This window comes from Camelus bactrianus, chromosome 18 (genome assembly GCF_048773025.1).
Source record: "Camelus bactrianus isolate YW-2024 breed Bactrian camel chromosome 18, ASM4877302v1, whole genome shotgun sequence".
Taxonomy (NCBI): domain Eukaryota; kingdom Metazoa; phylum Chordata; class Mammalia; order Artiodactyla; family Camelidae; genus Camelus; species Camelus bactrianus.
In genome coordinates, this window is record NC_133556.1 from 41766743 (window position 1) to 41779923 (window position 13181).

Below are 13181 nucleotides of genomic sequence, written 5' to 3' on the forward strand. Positions count from 1 at the left end.
GCAAAATGAGCGTAAATATTTGTAGTTGTAAATATGCCTTTATGTTGGAAGAAAGTTCGGTAATCCACATTTTCACAACTTATTAAAGAATCTTTTTCTAATCCGTGATGTGTGTACCAAGTAGGGTACGTGGAATTTCACGGTGATTGAAACAATGTAAATTACTTCTCTATTGGGTAGAACTCGCTCCAAGAGAATTTTTCTGCGAAAACTGCTTCATTTTTGAAACTGGCTTTTGGAAAAGGCTGCAAAATCTGAGAATATATTTCTAAGTGTCAATATTCATGGTATTGTGATGAAAGTTCGGTAATCCACCTGCAAACAAATCTGTGGTGAATATTTGTAGAAAGCGTTATGCATGTAGCGTGATCATATCACAGAAATTCCTGGCGATGGAATCTATGTAAATTACACATCTACAGGTTAGAACTCGCTCCAAATTTTTTTCCTGAGAAAACGGCCTGATTTTCGAAACTGACATAAGGAAAAAGCTGCAAATTCACATTTAATGTTTCTAGGTGTAAATATGACATGTATGGTGGATGAAAGTTCTGTAATTTACATGTTCACAACTCATTCGTTAAAGTGTGTTGAAACCATGATGCATGAAGCGTGTTCAGAAATTGGAATGTCACTGTGAGGGAAACTATGTAAATTATATTTCTATTGGGAAGTACTCGCTCCACGAGAATGTTTCTGCGAATCTGCCTCATTTACAAAACTGTCATGAGAAAAGACATTCAAAATATTAGAAAATGCTTCAAAGTGTCAATATGGTTTTATGGAGGATGAAATTTCGTTTATCCTTATGCTAACAAGTCTGTAGTGAATATTTGTCGAATCCGTGATGCATGTAGCTTTTTCGGAACACGGAATTTCACGATGACGGGTTCTATGTAAATTGCATGTCTATTGGGTAGAACACGCTAAAAGAGGATTTTTCTGCAGAAAATGCATGATTTTAAAAACTGACATTAGGGGAAATCTACTAAATCAGAATAAAACCTTCTATGTATAAATATACTTTGTAAAGTGGATGAAAGTTCTGTAATACACATGTACACAACTCGTTAAAAATGTTTCTCAAAACCATGATGAATGTAGTGTGTTTGGAACACGGAATGTCACGGTGAGTGAAACTATGTAAATTACATATCTTTTGGGTACAACTCGCTCCAAGAGCATTTTTCTGCCAAATCTGCCTCATTTTCAAAACTGGGGTTAAAACTAACCTGTGAAATCTGAGAAAATCCTTCAAAGTTTCAGTAAGCCTTGTATGGTGGATGAAAGTGCTGAAATCCACTTGTTAACAACTCTGTAGTGAATATTTGTCGAATCCGAGATGCATGTAGCGTGTTCAGAACACGGAATTTACGGTGAGCGAATCCATGTAAATTACATGTCTATTGGTGAGAACCAGCTCCAAGAGGTTTTTTGCCATGAAATCTGCCTCATTTTCGAAACTGGCGTTTGGAAAGCTCTGTGAAATCAGAGAAAATGCTTCTAGGCATGAATATGCTTTTTATTGTGATGAAAATCCTGTAATCCACATGCAAACAACCATGTAGTGTAATTTTCTCGAATAGTTTATGCATGTAGTGTGTTCAAGACACGTAATTTCACAGTGGTGGAATTTATGTAATTTACATGTCTATTGGGTAGAACACTCTCCAACATTTTTTTCCTTTGAAAACTGCGTGATTTTCGAAACTGCTATAAGGAAAATGCTGCGAACTAAGAGTAAATGTTTCTAGGTGTAAATATGCCTTGTATGGTGGATGAAAGTTCTGTAATACACATGTACACAACTCATTAAAAATGATTCTCAAACACATGATGTATGTAGTGTGTTTGGAACACGGAATGTCACGTTGAGGGAAACTATGTAAATTACATATCTATAGGTTAGAACCCAATCCAGGAGCATTTTACTGAAAACTCAGCCTCAGCTTTGAAACTGGAGTTATGAAAATGCTGCAAAATCTTAGTAAATGCTTTAAGGTGACAATATATCTTCAATGGTTTATTAAAGTTTTATAATCCACTAGCTAACAACTCAGCAGTGAATTTTTGTTGAATACATGGTGCATGTACCGTTTTCAGAACACGGAATGTTATGGTGACGGTATTTACAAAATGAGATTTCTATGGGATAGATCATGCACCAAGAGAATTTATCTGCGAAAACTCCCTGATTTCCATATCTGACGTTAGGATAAAGCTGCAAAATCTAAGTAAATGTTTCTAGGTGTAAATATGCCTTGCATTGTGGTTGAAAAATCTGTAATCCACATGCTCACGATCATTAAATCATGTTTGTCGAAGCCGTGATGAATGTAACGTTTTCGGAACACGGAATGTATCGGCGAGTGAAACTCGGAAAATAACAACTCTACTGGATAGAACTCGCTTGAATTGAATTTTTCTGCGAAAATTTCATGATTTTCGAAACTGGATGTTAGGAAAAACCTGCAAAATGAGAATAACAACTTCTAGATTTAAATATGCCTTGTATGGTGGATGAAAGTTCGGTAATACACATGCTCACACTCATTATATAATGTTTGTTGAATTCGTGATGCATGTAACGTGTTCGGAAAACGGAATGTCATAGTGAATGAAACAATGTAAGTTACATGTCTATTGGGTAGAACTCGCTTGAAGAGAAATTTTCTGCGAAATGTGCCTCATTTTCAAAACTGCCATTAGGAGAACCCTGTGAAATCTGAGAAAATGCTTCTAAGTGTCAATATGCCTTGAATGGTGAATGAAAGTCCAGTAATCCACATGTTAATAGCAGTCTAGTGATTATTTTTCAAACCGTGATTCATGTAGCGCTTTTGGAAAATGGAATTTCACGGTAATGAAACGATGTAAATTACAATTCTATTGGGTAGAACTAGCTAGAATAGAATTTTTCTGCGAAAATTGCATGATTATCGAATCTGAAGTTTGGAAAAAGCTGCAAAATGAGCGTAAATATTTGTAGTTGTTAATATGCCTTTATGTTGGAAGAAAGTTCGGTAATCCACATTTTCACAACTTATTAAAGAATCTTTTTCTAATCCGTGATGTGTGTAACAAGTAGGGTACGTGGAATTTCACGGTGATTGAAACAATGTAAATTACTTCTCTATTGGGTAGAACTCGCTCCAAGAGAATTTTTCTGCGAAAACTGCTTCATTTTTGAAACTGGCTTTTGGAAAAGGCTGCAAAATCTGAGAATATATTTCTAAGTGTCAATATTCATGGTATTGTGATGAAAGTTCGGTAATCCACCTGCAAACAAATCTGTGGTGTATATTTGTAGAAAGCGTTATGCATGTAGCGTGATCGTATCACAGAAATTCCTGGCGATGGAATCTATGTAAATTACACATCTACTGGTTAGAACTCGCTCCAAATTTTTTTCCTGAGAAAACGGCCTGATTTTCGAAACTGACATAAGGAAAAAGCTGCAAATTCACATTTAATGTTTCTAGGTGTAAATATGACATGTATGGTGGATGAAAGTTCTGTAATTTACATGTTCACAACTCATTCGTTAAAGTCTGTTGAAACCATGATGCATGTAGCGTGTTCGGAAATTGGAATGTCACTGTGAGGGAAACTATGTAAATTAAAATTCTATTGGGAAGTACTCGCTCCACGAGGATTTTTCTGCGAATCTGCCTCATTTACAAAACTGGTATGAGGAAAGACATTCAAAATATTAGAAAATGCTTCAAAGTGTCAATATGGTTTTATGGAGGATGAAATTTCGTTTATCCTTATGCTAACAAGTCTGTAGTGAATATTTGTCGAATCCGTGATGCATGTAGCTTTTTCGGAACACGGAATTTCACGATGACGGGTTCTATGTAAATTGCATGTCTATTGGGTAGAACACGCTAAGAGGATTTTTCTGCAGAAAATGCATGATTTTAAAAACTGACATTAGGGGAAATCTACTAAATCAGAATAAAACCTTCTATGTATAAATATGCTTTGTAAGGTGGATGAAAGTTCTGTACTACACATGTACACAACTCATTAAAAATGTTTCTCAAAACCATGATGAATGTAGTGTGTTTGGAACACGGAATGTCACGGTGAGTGAAACTATGTAAATTACATATCTTTTGGGTACAACTCGCTCCAAGAGCATTTTTCTGCCAAATCTGCCTCATTTTCAAAACTGGGGTTAAACTAACCTGTGAAATCTGAGAAAATCCTTCAAAGTTTCAGTAAGCCTTGTATGGTGAATGAAAGTGTTGAAATCCACTTGTTAACAACTCTGTAGTGAATATTTGTCGAATCCGAGATGCATGTAGCGTGTTCAGAACACGGAATTTCACGGTGAGCGAATCCATGTAAATTACATGTCTATTGGTGAGAACCAGCTCCAAGAGGTTTTTTGCCATGAAATCTGCCTCATTTTCGAAACTGGCGTTTGGAAAGCTCTGTGAAATCAGAGAAAATGCTTCTAGGCATGAATATGCTTTTTATTGTGATGAAAATCCTGTAATCCCCATGCAAACAACCATGAAGTGTAATTTTCTCGAATAGTTTATGCATGTAGTGTGGTCAAGACACGTAATTTCACAGTGGTGGAATTTATGTAATTTACAAATCTATTGGGTAGAACACTCTCCAACATTATTTTCCTTTGAAAACTGCGTGATTTTCGAAACTGCTTTTAGGAAAATGCTGCGAACTAAGAGTAAATGTTTCTAGGTGTAAATATGCCTTGTATGGTGGATGAAAGTTGTGTAATACACATGTACACAACTCATTAAAAATGATTCTCAAACACATGATGTATGTAGTGTGTTTGGAACACGGAATGTCACGTTGAGGGAAACTATGTAAATTACATATCTATAGGTTAGAACCCAATCCAGGAGCATTTTACTGAAAACTCAGCCTCAGCTTTGAAACTGGAGTTATGAAAATGCTGCAAAATCTTAGTAAATGCTTTAAGGTGACAATATATCTTCAATGGTTTATTAAAGTTTTATAATCCGCTAGCTAACAACTCAGCAGTGAATTTTTGTTGAATACGTGGTGCATGTACCGTTTTCAGAACACGGAATGTTATGGTGACGGTATTTACAAAATGAGATTTCTATGGGATAGATCATGCACCAAGAGAATTTATCTGCGAAAACTCCCTGATTTCCATATCTGACGTTAGGATAAAGCTGCAAAATCTAAGTAAATGTTTCTAGGTGTAAATATGCCTTGCATTGTGGTTGAAAAATCTGTAATCCACATGCTCACGGTCATTAAATCATGTTTGTCGAAGCCGTGATGAATGTAACGTTTTCGGAACACGGAATGTATCGGCGAGTGAAACTCGGAAAATAACAACTCTACTGGATAGAACTCGCTTGAAGTGAATTTTTCTGCGAAAATTTCATGATTTTCGAAACTGGATGTTAGGAAAAACCTGCAAAATGAGAATAACAACTTCTAGATTTAAATATGCCTTGTATGGTGGATGAAAGTTCGGTAATACACATGCTCACACTCATTATATAATGTTTGTTGAATTCGTGATGCATGTAACGTGTTCGGAAAACGGAATGTCATAGTGAATGAAACAATGTAAGTTACATGTCTATTGGGTAGAACTCGCTTGAAGAGAAATTTTCTGCGAAATGTGCCTCATTTTCAAAACTGCCATTAGGAGAACCCTGTGAAATCTGAGAAAATGCTTCTAAGTGTCAATATGCCTTGAATGGTGAATGAAAGTCCAGTAATCCACATGTTAATAGCAGTCTAGTGATTATTTTTCAAACCGTGATTCATGTAGCGCTTTTGGAAAATGGAATTTCACGGTAATGAAATGATGTAAATTGCAATTCTATTGGGTAGAACTAGCTAGAATAGAATTTTTCTGCGAAAATTGCATGATTATCGAATCTGAAGTTTGGAAAAAGCTGCAAAATGAGCGTAAATATTTGTAGTTGTTAATATGCCTTTATGTTGGAAGAAAGTTCGGTAATCCACATTTTCACAACTTATTAAAGAATCTTTTTCTAATCCGTGATGTGTGTACCAAGTAGGGTACGTGGAATTTCACGGTGATTGAAACAATGTAAATTACTTCTCTATTGGGTAGAACTCGCTCCAAGAGAATTTTTCTGCGAAAACTGCTTCATTTTTGAAACTGGCTTTTGGAAAAGGCTGCAAAATCTGAGAATATATTTCTAAGTGTCAATATTCATGGTATTGTGATGAAAGTTCGGTAATCCACCTGCAAACAAATCTGTGGTGAATATTTGTAGAAAGCGTTATGCATGTAGCGTGATCGTATCACAGAAATTCCTGGCGATGGAATCTATGTAAATTACACATCTACTGGTTAGAACTCGCTCCAAATTTTTTTCCTGAGAAAACGGCCTGATTTTCGAAACTGACATAAGGAAAAAGCTGCAAATTCACATTTAATGTTTCTAGGTGTAAAAATGACATGTATGGTGGATGAAAGTTCTGTAATTTACATGTTCACAACTCATTCGTTAAAGTCTGTTGAAACCATGATGCATGTAGCGTGTTCGGAAATTGGAATGTCACTGTGAGGGAAACTATGTAAATTAAAATTCTATTGGGAAGTACTCGCTCCACGAGGATTTTTCTGCGAATCTGCCTCATTTTCAAAACTGGTATGAGGAAAGACATTCAAAATATTAGAAAATGCTTCAAAGTGTCAATATGGTTTTATGGAGGATGAAATTTCGTTTATCCTTATGCTAACAAGTCTGTAGTGAATATTTGTCGAATCCGTGATGCATGTAGCTTTTTCGGAACACGGAATTTCACGATGACGGGTTCTATGTAAATTGCATGTCTATTGGGTAGAACACGCTAAGAGGATTTTTCTGCAGAAAATGCATGATTTTAAAAACTGACATTAGGGGAAATCTACTAAATCAGAATAAAACCTTCTATGTATAAATATGCTTTGTAAGGTGGATGAAAGTTCTGTACTACACATGTACACAACTCATTAAAAATGTTTCTCAAAACCATGATGAATGTAGTGTGTTTGGAACACGGAATGTCACGGTGAGTGAAACTATGTAAATTACATATCTTTTGGGTACAACTCGCTCCAAGAGCATTTTTCTGCCAAATCTGCCTCATTTTCAAAACTGGGGTTAAACTAACCTGTGAAATCTGAGAAAATCCTTCAAAGTTTCAGTAAGCCTTGTATGGTGAATGAAAGTGCTGAAATCCACTTGTTAACAACTCTGTAGTGAATATTTGTCGAATCCGAGTTGCATGTAGCATGTTCAGAACACGGAATTTCACGGTGAGCGAATCCATGTAAATTACATGTCTATTGGTGAGAACCAGCTCCAAGAGGTTTTTTGCCATGAAATCTGCCTCATTTTCGAAACTGGCGTTTGGAAAGCTCTGTGAAATCAGAGAAAATGCTTCTAGGCATGAATATGCTTTTTATTGTGATGAAAATCCTGTAATCCACATGCAAACAACCATGTAGTGTAATTTTCTCGTATAGTTTATGCATGTAGTGTGTTCAAGACACGTAATTTCACAGTGGTGGAATTTATGTAATTTACATATCTATTGGGTAGAACACTCTCCAAAATTTTTTTCCTTTGAAAACTGCGTGATTTTCGAAACTGCTATTAGGAAAATGCTGCGAACTAAGAGTAAATGTTTCTAGGTGTAAATATGCCTTGTATGGTGGATGAAAGTTCTGTAGTACACATGTACACAACTCATTAAAAATGATTCTCAAACACATGATGTATGTAGTGTGTTTGGAACACGGAATGTCACGTTGAGGGAAACTATGTAAATTACATATCTATAGGTTAGAACCCAATCCAGGAGCATTTTACTGAAAACTCAGCCTCAGCTTTGAAACTGGAGTTATGAAAATGCTGCAAAATCTTAGTAAATGCTTTAAGGTGACAATATATCTTCAATGGTTTATTAAAGTTTTATAATCCGCTAGCTAACAACTCAGCAGTGAATTTTTGTTGAATACGTGGTGCATGTACCGTTTTCAGAACACGGAATGTTATGGTGACGGTATTTACAAAATGAGATTTCTATGGGATAGATCATGCACCAAGAGAATTTATCTGCGAAAACTCCCTGATTTCCATATCTGACGTTAGGATAAAGCTGCAAAATCTAAGTAAATGTTTCTAGGTGTAAATATGCCTTGCATTGTGGTTGAAAAATCTGTAATCCACATGCTCACGGTCATTAAATCATGTTTGTCGAAGCCGTGATGAATGTAACGTTTTCGGAACACGGAATGTATCGGCGAGTGAAACTCGGAAAATAACAACTCTACTGGATAGAACTCGCTTGAATTGAATTTTTCTGCGAAAATTTCATGATTTTCGAAACTGGATGTTAGGAAAAACCTGCGAAATCAGAATAACAACTTCTAGGTTTAAATATGCCTTGTATGGTGGATGAAAGTTCGGTAATACACATGCTCACACTCATTATATAATGTTTGTTGAATTCGTGATGCATGTAACGTGTTCGGAAAACGGAATGTCATAGTGAATGAAACAATGTAAGTTACATGTCTATTGGGTAGAACTCGCTTGAAGCGAAATTTTCTGCGAAATGTGCCTCATTTTCAAAACTGCCATTAGGAGAACCCTGTGAAATCTGAGAAAATGCTTCTAAGTGTCAATATGCCTTGAATGGTGAATGAAAGTCCAGTAATCCACATGTTAATAGCAGTCTAGTGATTATTTTTCAAACCGTGATTCATGTAGCGCTTTTGGAAAATGGAATTTCACGGTAATGAAACGATGTAAATTACAATTCTATTGGGTAGAACTAGCTAGAATAGAATTTTTCTGCGAAAATTGCATGATTATCGAATCTGAAGTTTGGAAAAAGCTGCAAAATGAGCGTAAATATTTGTAGTTGTAAATATGCCTTTATGTTGGAAGAAAGTTCGGTAATCCACATTTTCACAACTTATTAAAGAATCTTTTTCTAATCCGTGATGTGTGTACCAAGTAGGGTACGTGGAATTTCACGGTGATTGAAACAATGTAAATTACTTCTCTATTGGGTAGAACTCGCTCCAAGAGAATTTTTCTGCGAAAACTGCTTCATTTTTGAAACTGGCTTTTGGAAAAGGCTGCAAAATCTGAGAATATATTTCTAAGTGTCAATATTCATGGTATTGTGATGAAAGTTCGGTAATCCACCTGCAAACAAATCTGTGGTGAATATTTGTAGAAAGCGTTATGCATGTAGCGTGATCGTATCACAGAAATTCCTGGCGATGGAATCTATGTAAATTACACATCTACTGGTTAGAACTCGCTCCAAATATTTTTTCCTGAGAAAACGGCCTGATTTTCGAAACTGACATAAGGAAAAAGCTGCAAATTCACATTTAATGTTTCTAGGTGTAAATATGACATGTATGGTGGATGAAAATTCTGTAATTTACATGTTCACAACTCATTCGTTAAAGTCTGTTGAAACCATGATGCATGTAGCGTGTTCGGAAATTGGAATGTCACTGTGAGGGAAACTATGTAAATTATAATTCTATTGGGAAGTACTCGCTCCACGAGTATGTTTCTGCGAAACAGCCTCATTTTCAAATCTGTCATGAGAAAAGACATTCAAAATATTAGAAAATGCTTCAAAGTGTCAATATGGTTTTATGGAGGATGAAATTTCGTTTATCCTTATGCTAACAAGTCTGTAGTGAATATTTGTCGAATCCGTGATGCATGTAGCTTTTTCGGAACACGGAATTTCACGATGACGGGTTCTATGTAAATTGCATGTCTATTGGGTAGAACACGCTAAAAGAGGATTTTTCTGCAGAAAATGCATGATTTTAAAAACTGACATTAGGGGAAATCTACTAAATCATTATAAAACCTTCTATGTATAAATATGCTTTGTAAGGTGGATGAAAGTTCTGTAATACACATGTACACAACTCATTAAAAATGTTTCTCAAAACCATGATGAATGTAGTGTGTTTGGAACACGGAATGTCACGGTGAGTGAAACTATGTAAATTACATTTCTTTTGGGTACAACTCGCTCCAAGAGCATTTTTCTGCCAAATCTGCCTCATTTTCAAAACTGGGGTTAAAACTAACCTGTGAAATCTGAGAAAATCCTTCAAAGTTTCAGTAAGCCTTGTATGGTGGATGAAAGTGCTGAAATCCACTTGTTAACAACTCTGTAGTGAATATTTGTCGAATCCGAGATGCATGTAGCGTGTTCAGAACACGGGATTTCACGGAGAGCGAATCCATGTAAATTACATGTCTATTGGTGAGAACCAGCTCCAAGAGGTTTTTTGCCGTGAAATCTGCCTCATTTTCGAAACTGGCGTTTGGAAAGCTCTGTGAAATCAGAGAAAATGCTTCTAGGCATGAATATGCTTTTTATTGTGATGAAAATCCTGTAATCCACATGCAAACAACCATGTAGTGTAATTTTCTCGAATAGTTTATGCATGTAGTGTGTTCAAGACACGTAATTTCACAGTGGTGGAATTTATGTAATTTACATATCTATGGGGTAGAACACTCTCCAACATTTTTTTCCTTTGAAAACTGCGTGATTTTCGAAACTGCTATTAGGAAAATGCTGCGAACTAAGAGTAAATGTTTCTAGGTGTAAATATGCCTTGTATGGTGGATGAAAGTTCTGTAGTACACATGTACACAACTCATTAAAAATGATTCTCAAACACATGATGTATGTAGTGTGTTTGGAACACGGAATGTCACGTTGAGGGAAACTATGTAAATTACATATCTATAGGTTAGAAACCAATCCAGGAGCATTTTACTGAAAAATCAGCCTCAGCTTTGAAACTGGAGTTATGAAAATGCTGCAAAATCTTAGTAAATGCTTTAAGGTGACAATATATCTTCAATGGTTTATTAAAGTTTTATAATCCGCTAGCTAACAACTCAGCAGTGAATTTTTGTTGAATACGTGGTGCATGTACCGTTTTCAGAACACGGAATGTTATGGTGACGGTATTTACAAAATGAGATTTCTATGGGATAGATCATGCACCAAGAGAATTTATCTGCGAAAACTCCCTGATTTCCATATCTGACGTTAGGATAAAGCTGCGAAATCTAAGTAAATGTTTCTAGGTGTAAATATGCCTTGCATTGTGGTTGAAAAATCTGTAATCCACATGCTCACGGTCATTAAATCATGTTTGTCGAAGCCGTGATGAATGTAACGTTTTCGGAACACGGAATGTATCGGCGAGTGAAACTCGGAAAATAACAACTCTACTGGATAGAACTCGCTTGAATTGAATTTTTCTGCGAAAATTTCATGATTTTCGAAACTGGATGTTAGGAAAAACCTGCGAAATCAGAATAACAACTTCTAGGTTTAAATATGCCTTGTATGGTGGATGAAAGTTCGGTAATACACATGCTCACACTCATTATATAATGTTTGTTGAATTCGTGATGCATGTAACGTGTTCGGAAAACGGAATGCCATAGTGAATGAAACAATGTAAGTTACATGTCTATTGGGTAGAACTCGCTTGAAGCGAAATTTTCTGCGAAATGTGCCTCATTTTCAAAACTGCCATTAGGAGAACCCTGTGAAATCTGAGAAAATGCTTCTAAGTGTCAATATGCCTTGAATGGTGAATGAAAGTCCACTAATCCACATGTTAATAGCAGTCTAGTGATTATTTTTCAAACCGTGATTCATGTAGCGCTTTTGGAAAATGGAATTTCACGGTAATGAAACGATGTAAATTGCAATTCTATTGGGTAGAACTAGCTAGAATAGAATTTTTCTGCGAAAATTGCATGATTATCGAATCTGAAGTTTGGAAAAAGCTGCAAAATGAGCGTAAATATTTGTAGTTGTAAATATGCCTTTATGTTGGAAGAAAGTTCGGTAATCCACATTTTCACAACTTATTAAAGAATCTTTTTCTAATCCGTGATATGTGTACCAAGTAGGGTACGTGGAATTTCACGGTGATTGAAACAATGTAAATTACTTCTCTATTGGGTAGAACTCGCTCCAAGAGAATTTTTCTGCGAAAACTGCTTCATTTTTGAAACTGGCTTTTGGAAAAGGCTGCAAAATCTGAGAATATATTTCTAAGTGTCAATATTCATGGTATTGTGATGAAAGTTCGGTAATCCACCTGCAAACAAATCTGTGGTGAATATTTGTAGAAAGCGTTATGCATGTAGAGTGATCGTATCACAGAAATTCCTGGCGATGGAATCTATGTAAATTACACATCTACTGGTTAGAACTCGCTCCAAATATTTTTTCCTGAGAAAACGGCCTGATTTTCGAAACTGACATAAGGAAAAAGCTGCAAATTCACATTTAATGTTTCTAGGTGTAAATATGACATGTATGGTGGATGAAAGTTCTGTAATTTACACGTTCACAACTCATTCGTTAAAGTCTGTTGAAACCATGATGCATGTAGCGTGTTCGGAAATTGGAATGTCACTGTGAGGGAAACTATGTAAATTATAATTCTATTGGGAAGTACTCGCTCCACGAGTATGTTTCTGCGAAACAGCCTCATTTTCAAATCTGTCATGAGAAAAGACATTCAAAATATTAGAAAATGCTTCAAAGTGTCAATATGGTTTTATGGAGGATGAAATTTCGTTTATCCTTATGCTAACAAGTCTGTAGTGAATATTTGTCGAATCCGTGATGCATGTAACTTTTTCGGAACACGGAATTTCACGATGACGGGTTCTATGTAAATTGCATGTCTATTGGGTAGAACACGCTAAAAGAGGATTTTTCTGCAGAAAATGCATGATTTTAAAAACTGACATTAGGGGAAATCTACTAAATCAGAATAAAACCTTCTATGTATAAATATGCTTTGTAAGGTGGATGAAAGTTCTGTAATACACATGTACACAACTCATTAAAAATGTTTCTCAAAACCATGATGAATGTAGTGTGTTTGGAACACGGAATGTCACGGTGAGTGAAACTATGTAAATTACATATCTTTTGGGTACAACTCGCTCCAAGAGCATTTTTCTGCCAAATCTGCCTCATTTTCAAAACTGGGGTTAAAACTAACCTGTGAAATCTGAGAAAATCCTTCAAAGTTTCAGTAAGCCTTGTATGGTGGATGAAAGTGCTGAAATCCACTTGTTAACAACTCTGTAGTGAAT